This window comes from Erpetoichthys calabaricus, chromosome 5 (assembly GCF_900747795.2).
Source record: "Erpetoichthys calabaricus chromosome 5, fErpCal1.3, whole genome shotgun sequence".
NCBI classification, from domain to species: Eukaryota; Metazoa; Chordata; class Cladistia; order Polypteriformes; family Polypteridae; genus Erpetoichthys; species Erpetoichthys calabaricus.
In genome coordinates this window covers 126,522,629-126,531,872 of record NC_041398.2, presented here as the reverse complement: position 1 = coordinate 126,531,872, position 9,244 = coordinate 126,522,629, and the positions used below count along the sequence as shown (strand labels likewise).

At 39.4% G+C, this 9,244-nt stretch overlaps 1 non-coding gene across 1 annotated transcript; it reads right to left on the bottom strand.

Annotated features, from left to right (window-relative positions):
* Positions 1-8,763: 8,763 nt before the first annotated feature.
* Positions 8,764-8,835, bottom strand: trnaa-ugc (transfer RNA alanine (anticodon UGC)). Its single transcript has one exon. It is a non-coding gene; the product is annotated as a tRNA-Ala (tRNA).
* Positions 8,836-9,244: the final 409 nt, after the last annotated feature.

Sequence of the window (9,244 nt, the reverse complement as noted above, 5' to 3'; positions counted from 1 at the left end):
CGTTTGGAGGAAATCAGGCACCACTCATCACCAGGCTGATACCATCCCTACAGTGAAGTATGGTGGTGGCAGCATCATGCTGTGGGGATGTTTTTCAGCGGCAGGGACTGGGAGACTAGTCAGGATAAAGGGAAAGATGACTGCAGCAATGTACAGAGACATCCTGGATGAAAAACCTGCTCCAGAGCGCTCTTGACCTCAGACTGGGGTGACGGTTCATCTTTCAGCAGGACAACGACCCTAAGCACACAGCCAAGATATCAAAGGAGTGGCTTCAAGACAACTCTGTGAATGTCCTTGAGTGGCCCAGCCAGAGCCCAGACTTTAATCCGATTGAACATCTCTGGAGAGATCTTAAAATGGCTGTGCACCAACACTTCCTGTCCAACCTGATGGAGCTTGAGAGGTGCTGCAAAGAGGAATGGGCGAAACTGGCCAAGGATAGGTGTGCCAAGCTTGTGGCATCATATTCAGAAAGACTTGAGACTGTAATTGCTGCCAAAGTTGCATCGACAAAGTATTGAGCAAAAGCTGTGGATACTTATGTACATGTGATTTCTCAGTTTTTTTATTTTTAATACATTTGCAAAAACCTCAAGTAAACTTTTTTCACGTTGTCATTATGGGGTGTTGTGTGTAGAATTCTGAGGGAAAAAATGAATTTAATCCATTTTGGAATAAGGCTGTAACATAACAAAAGGTGGAAAAAGTGATGCGCTGTGAATACTTTCCGGATGCACTATAACTGTACCTCTTCATTTAGAAAATATGAAAATTATATTAATACCTAAAATATGAAGTATTAACTCAGATTTAGATACTTCATATTCTGCTGCCTCATGGATCCAGCATCTGCAACTCCTAGTCAATGTTTGTGTGGGGTCTGCACTTTCTCAAGGTAGGTTTTTTCTACAGGTACTCTGGTCTTTCTTGTATGTGCCAAAAAATATGCACATTAAGTGAACTTGGGCTCCTAAATGGGCCCTTATGTGGATGTGTGCCAACAATGGACTGGTGCCTCATCCAGGACTTGTCCCTGCTTTGTGCTCAGTGCAGCCTGGAAAATCTCTGTGACCTTGAATTGGACTTAACAGGCTTGAGAATGAGGTAACAGAATGTTCACCTTGTGTTTTAGAACCCCACTGTGAAAGGCATCTTATGAAATAAAGAAGCTACCCTTAATATATTAAAGAATGTCATCCTAGAGTTCTTCACAAGTATTGATCTATAGTTTAACTTTACATACTTTGTATGCTTTTGGAGTTGGAATCATGAGGTCTTGTTCTTTACCCTCTACATAAGTCTGTACAAAGACTGAGAATCCAAAATTTACTCTTGGGGACAAAAAACTAGTGTATGTCTATACTGTATATGTATTATATACCACCTTTCATATGTTATCATTGTATAGCTCCTTTCATATCTATCTATCTATCTATCTATCTATCTATCTATCTATCTATCTATCTATCTATCTATCTATCTATCTATCTATCTATCTATCTATCTATCTATCATAAGAGAAGAACGGACATCTAATTGGGAAGGAGGAGGAGGATTCATTACCTGAACGAGGGAGGCCAGAAAAGGAAGACTGCTGGACAAAAAAAATAATCTGACCAGTATGAATTAATGGATGGACCAGCAATAGCCGGGAATAGGGAGCAGTTCCATCCCCCATACGCCAGGAGGAAGAGGTCCTCACATGGCAACCCAGTCAGGACGACCGCAGGGGTGCTTGGGATATGGGGTTTGGAAATGCAGCCTTATCAGGGTTCCTACATGCCAAAAGTAGGCGTTGTTGGGAGGGCTCCCTACTTTTTTTTGGTCTGGAAGATATGGCGCGGCACTGGAAGCATTCCTGGGTCTGACGTAAAAGAGAGCCTGTTGCTTCATGTCAGGGAGTCAGAGTCAGGAGGCAGTGGGCAATACTCAGTGGGAGGTAGAAAGGAGGAAGAATTGTTTAGTTAATTTATTGGAAATAACTGTTGAAGAGCAATGAGAATACCTGCTGTGGGTGAGAATAAATATTATTTATTTCATCACATCATGTTCGTTTCATTAGATTTGTAGTTAGAGTGACCATCAATGGTCAGTTTTGTTGGACAAGTTACTTGCATGTTTCCTCACTTACTGCTACATTATCTGGTATTTCATCTGATATAGGAAAATGAACAAATTAAAACAATTCAGAAGTAAGCCCCCTTAACAGTGGAATGATTCTCCAAGTAAACATAGGAAGGGATGTCATGCTGTGAACACAGGGATAATACTGAGATTAACTACAAAAATTCACTGTAAAATATTTTGGGCTGGCATCTTGCAATAGCACACTTTTTGAGTAATGTACTTGGATTACGTATGTATCAAGTGGCAGAATAAAACATTAATAATATGGACATTTATGCAGTCCCCTGTATATAAAACAGAAGACTTTTGTGACTGCCTTGCATCTGTTGTATTAAATAAGTCACACTTATTATATGACACATTCATAAAATTTGTGAAAAAACTAGAATTAGGGGAAAACAAAAGGGTAAAAACAAGCCCATCAGAGTACCAAACCCAATGACACTGATACCCAATTTAAGTAGAATGAATTACCAAATTGTAGTACAGATTTTCCTGTGGGCTTCTGCTTTCCACCTGAGGCTATCAGGATGGGCTTTACCTCCTCACAACCCTACAATGGAATAACAGCACAAATACATTCAATAAAATTGACAGATAAAATGAAAAGAGAGTAAAAAATGCTAAGTCCAAAGCAATTCTGTTGGAGTGTCTGGTGCCGTAAGGACATTTGCTTTTGAATGAGTGGGACAGTCAGGCGATTTTCACTTTAGTATTTTTTATGGTAAAAATAAAGATAAGAGCACATTGTTAAATACAATATAGAAATGTTACAGATTTGGCATCCATCTGTTTAAAATTAAAAAGCAGCTGTACTACTCGTGTGGCTGTGTGCGGGAAAGACAGCTCTGCAGACAAGAAGAAATTTTGGGGTACCAACTGGGTTGTCCTTTTTATTGTCTGAGGACAAAGCAAATAAACAGAAAAGAAAAGATGTTGTTCAGCATGTGTCCTGTATGTGGGAGTTCAGTTAAATAAAGCACTAGAAGGCTGTAGTCACTGCTAGAGAAACTCTGCCTGTTGCTTGAGCCAATGATGACATCACCTTCCAGGATGCTTGGGGTTTTATGGTGGCTGAATCGGAAGGGGTGGGGGTCAAATGCCATCACTGGGTGGCTTCTCAGCACAGTAGAGAAAGAAGGAGATGACAACATTAGCGGCAGCGCCCCCTCTCATCTTAGTGGGTTATTACATACCTTGACTGAGCCTGCGAGGAAGTCCTTCGACGTGCATGCGTGACACTTGTTATACTATATGAACCAATTTGATGAAAAAATGTGCTTAAAAAGCCAATGCTGCAGTTAGTAAAATAAATAAAGAGCCATAAAAGCATAAAACAGTAATGAGAGATGCAAAGGAAAATAATAATGTAGTCAAAATACATTCAAAACATAATGGAAAAGGAAGGGTTTGTCCTATGTGCTGAAAAGTTTACAGCCAAAGAAGACCTCCTGTATTCATGGACTGCAGAATACAGTAGACACAAAATTACTTTCAGTGCTCCTCCTTGATTTTACAATTATAACAAAACTGCACATATTCAAAGGCATACTAAATGAACACCAGAGGCACAGAGACATTCCAGAAATTCAACATGATGCGTGATGTCATTGGTGCAACCATATAAAGGTCAATGTGTTTGATAATTCATAGTGATAATGTGTAATTCTCTTTGTGACTCCTGGCAGTAGCATTCTTGTCTGTATTTAGACTGTAAATTATGCTTTAGCGTAAGTGGTCTTGACGATTATCTTTCTGACCCCTGGTATCGATTTTGCCTTTATTTTTTGTCCAGGTCTTTTCTCCTGGTCCTTTCTTACTTAAAATCTTACTGACACAGTTTTTCAGTCAATACACTTGTGTGTTCTAAAAACAAGCATTACCGTCTCTGTATTATAGCTAATTCTAATAAATGTTATATAACATGCCAGTGTCATTAATATGATTTGTATTTACATGCAAATATATAATATACAACTCCTGTAAGGGTCAACTTTATATACCTCAAAAGGGCAGAGCTCAGTTTTCAAACATTTCAAGGTGGACCTCACCAGGATGCAGTAGGCCAAGCTCCCAAATTCAAGAAGATGGCTTGCAGCCTGCATAAGACAAATGGAGCCAAAGCTTATAAACATGAAAAAAGGAGAAGGAAAACTGTAGAAAACCCATGGCCCAAATAACTAAGTAAAGTTCCTTAATAATTAATTTATTGATACAAAAAATACCAAAGAAACTCAACAAGTGTGATGTTTTAGCCAGGGTTTTTTTTTTATATGATTTGGGTTTGCATTGCTTTACATATTCTGAACTTTAAAAGGCCGTTTTCCCCATTGTGGGCCTATTTAGGCCGAAGCCTGCTGGTAAAAGTCGGGGCTAACTGATTTGAGTTGAGTCTACTGCTTTGGTGACTTATTTGTTCACTATGTTTGTGACTCCTAATCATAACAACAGCAAAAAATATTGAAAAAGTCTGACAACAAGATGCAAACTAAAATAGAACAAAATTAAGTCTGTGTTTGAACACCAGAGATAGGCGCAAAAGATCAAACCAAGGGAAAAAAAATCAAGAAAACATTAGGAATCCGAAATGAGCTACCAAATTTATCAATACTACGTTGATAAACAATAAAGAGGAACTACAACAAAAATATAGCTGCCCCACTAGAGCAATCCTGAACCTGGCACCGGAATCATCTTATGTTTGTGGAGACAGTTTACAAGTCCTCCCCTACTACCACCACTTTACTAAAATTATCACCCAGTTACTTTTTTCTAGTTGTCTATCGGGGGCTTGTTTCATTCCTTCTGCTTTAAGCTAAGAAGTCCTGTAAAATACTGTGACTATCATGCCACAGTGCCCTCTTGTGCCCATTGGTAAATACATATTTAAGGGAAAGGCAACCATGTCTGCCTTTCTAGTAATTAGCTGGCGTTTTGCATTTTGCTTCCAGACTTCCCATGTGCCCTCTGCTTTTTTGGAGACACAGCATAGTCACCTGCGAGGTCCCTTCAACCTCCTGCACTGTGCAGGATACCACTTAAAGATTGCATGGTGGCCTACCAGCCAAAGAGTGATCCTAAAATAATAGGGTCACAGCTTCATTCTCACCCACTGTCTCGTTTTGTGGTTATGCTAGAATTCCAGTTATGGAATAGCTCTTTACTTACAGTATAAGCACCTTATGAACTGTAGAAAGGCAAGGCACACAATAAAGGGGGTTCTACTGCCACCTTGTGGCTATCTACACTACAGCTTTATTGGCTTATTATTGTCAAATGTACAAAAGACCCTGAAATTCTTCCTTGTATTTGCTAATCAATATGTGTCCTCCTGGAAGTTGATAATACTGTTGTTCTGGAAAACTGTCCAGCATACACAACTACAGCACAGGATTAATTTTTCAGCATTTTGGCAGTCAAATCTTAAATATGAAATGCAATGCATGAATTAATGTATGCTCCTTTCCAAATATTTTCACTTTTTTGAATTAGAATTAATGAATAAACATTGTTTGAATTAATCTAATCTTATCTCTAAAATGTGTGCTCACTCTGAAAATTCCTGGAAGAACTGTAGCTCAAGCATGTCGTATCACGCTCAAATATTAACCCACAGGTATTGTAACAACACATGGTACTGCAGAGGAAGAAGAGACACGTGGACTCCAGCGACGGTTGAATGGTCATAGAAAGCTCTTTAACACAAATCCTCTGGTCAACTAACAGACTAAGTGACTAACTAACTAAACTGGAATACTTCCAATAAAATCCAAAGCTTCCTCAAGGGAACTGCCACCTTCACAAGCTCTCATACAACACCATCCCTGCCACCTTCTTTTCTTCCTCTTTTTATTGGTGGCTGACAAACCAACTGTAAAGGTGCACTGAACAGGACTGTGAAGAGGAGTCAGAATAGCAAACCCAAAATCTACCACAGGGGTGGGGAACGTCAGTCCTGGAGGGATGCAGACGCTGCAACTTTTCATTCCAACCCACTTTCTTAATGAGAAGTCAATTATTGCTGATGAAGCACTTATTGCTCAAGCCCCATTTGATGCTTCATTTTAGTTGTCTCATTTGTTAAGGTTCCCCATCCTTAACTGCTTATTTAAGTCTTAAACGGCTGCTTTCAGTGTTTTTAATGGCTCCTTATAAGCAATAAGATGCAAATGACAAAGGAGCTGGCGGTTCTCCTTCTAATTTGTTTTCATTTACACCCGTGTGGATTCACCATGCACTATTTGGTTTAATAAAACACTTAAAAGAAAAATGTGACAGACTGAAAATTATCCATTTTAGGCTTCAAATGATTTGGATGATAGCCTTGCAAAGGAAAACATATATGATATAAGAGCCTAACATTGCAGGCTAACAAACCATAAAATTAAATAAGGTCTGAGACTGGCAACCATTGGTTTCTAATTATGCAATTGGGTTGGAACGAAAACCTGCGGCCCTAGTGCAATGTAGACATTACATTTCAGGACCGACATTGCCCACACCTAATCTACCATTTACACACAGACTCAACCTACACAGTTAAATTATCATCCAACCTTTCTAAATTAAATTGCATTTTACCACCCAGTAAGTTTCAAGTATTATCTTTTTATGAATGCATTGGGATCCTTGACCATATGCAACTAAACTATTCAATGTGACATGTTTATTTATTTACTGTCCTTCTCATAAGTTCTAAATTCCAGTAATACATAAAAAACTGTCTCTGGAAGTTGACACCATATACATTTTCCTGATACATGCTTATCCATTTTAAACCTGTATCTCTAATTCTGCCGATGGAGGAGCCTAAAAAATCATTTGGAGGTGAGGTAAGGTTACCCTGCAATGGAGGTGTCAGGATTCCCAAAGAAGAAAATTAGAACATTAGAACAATTCCAATGAGCACAGGGTTTTGTAACATCGAGCAGTTTAGGACTATCTCACTACTCAGTGTCGAGTGTAAGGTATTTCTTAGTATCACTTCACTTCAAGAGATGCCCACCGAATCAACAAAGTAATAAAAAGGCAAACTCAGCTATAGGATGCGCTCTGGACCCCCTGGAGGTTGCAGCGAAGGAGAGAAGAAAACGCTGCACATCTTCTAACACTGAGGACTTTCAGCAAATCAGTTTATTCAGCATAAGTGTGTCAAGAAACGCTACGGGGGCTCCTTTATACCAACAATAATATGCCTGTATAATGTCTGAATGGACTGAGATGGCCAAGTCAGAAATTTTCTTTCTTTTTAATTTTCTTGCTTTTGTGATATTCTGGTGTGTGTTCAGACCATAGTGTGAGTGTACATATTTCTATATGTATTTATTTAAATATGTAAAAAAAACTAATTTCCCCCTGGCGACAAATAAAATTCTACCTACTGTATCTGTCTAACTCTCAGCAAATGCAGCTACATATGAGTAAAAATAGGATAGCAAAGCTCATCTCTTCCTGGTGATGTACGTCTAACCTTAGACAATAGGTGATGAAGTTAAGAAAATTCCATATCCATCACTGATTCAAAATAGTGTCCATCTCATTAATTTCAGGATGACTTTCTACAATTTTTTTTTTTATTCTGCTTCTTCCCACTGATTTCCAAAGCGGTGCGCTTTCCCAAAAGATCCAACTAAAATGTCTGCCTTTTCCAATTCTACTTCTCTTCTGCGTATGCCTGGCTCTGCCCCACCTCCCCCCTGTAATCTCACCTGCTGTTCTCTTACAGGTCGGAGGTGCTGCAGTTTCTACGTCATCACTGTAAATGTTCTAGTGCAAATTTAAAGACGTTTGCTCACTATCCTTGAGTTCGACTCCTAGGGAGATGTGCGACGTACGCTGTTTTTGTAGCAGAACTACAAACGAAAAACTTTGGGGGCGTTGTGACTTCAATGGAGAGCTCCGCCCCTTAATCGATTTGACCAATAAGAGTGATGACGTCTTGGCGCTGCGATCCTGCCAATACACACGATTGGTCGTCTGCTGTAAATTTTTCGTGTTTCTCCAAGAATTTTCTGGAGGTGCTGGTGAGCTGAATCTGTAAAGAAATGTGGAGTGCACCGTCCTGGTCACAGAATCTTTATGTGCTAAAATCGCGACTTGGGGAATGGTTTGTTATAATTTGATAAGTACTTCAAATATATTGTTGTATTTAAGACATAGCCCATTTAACCCAGGTATTGACTTTGACAAAACTGAACTGCAAATTCACAAAAAGTATATTTCTTTTCTTGAAACTGTTAAAACTGAGGTGGCACAACGACATGTAACCCTTTATAGTTCAATGTAGACATTACAGTAAACCTCATTCTTTACCCACGTTGGGCCGAGTAAAACTCAACTGTTGTTTATTAAAGGCATGTGTCTTTCTGTTAAAGTGGAATAAGTAACTGCTTTGCACAAGGAAAATAACTGCTAAATAAATATGTAACAGCTTTGCAAATAAGTAACTGCTTTGCCACTGAATAAAGCAGCCAACCGAATAAGGAGCTGCGAATAAGTAGCCAAGTTCAGCCTCGTGTGCGAAACGTTTCCCCCGACGCCGTGTAAATCTTGCGAATACCACTGTATTTCTGGGTGGGAGATTTTTTATGCTTAAATTGTGCACTTTTACAAAGAAATTGGAAGGAAAAGGAGTGGAGGTGCCGGGGATTGAACCCGGGGCCTCATACATGCAAAGCATGCGCTCTACCACTGAGCTACACCCCCTGCTCGTAAAAGTGGTATTTCTGAGTGTTTTTATCCTTGTATCTGGATGTGTTTACAATACTACGAAAAATGCACTCTAAAAAATATAAAAAGCAGGGCGGGCAGCTTTAATCGTACAAATAAACACAGTAATCTCTCTTTAGTGACTCCGATGCTCATTTTGTTATCGGACAAGTCCTTTTGACGGTGAGATTTCTTGGTTGGTGTTTGCTACAACATACGATTAGCAAATGTTCATCGCCTTCCTGTATACGCGACAACAGACAGACAAGATATCTGCAGCGTACGAGACCATCATATTAAGGAACGGGACTGTAAACACCGACTCTTCGAAGCTTGTATAATTTTAATGAAGCCCACGGTTTCGAAGCGTCTTTACCACGCGACGGACGACGTCCAAAGCTTCGGA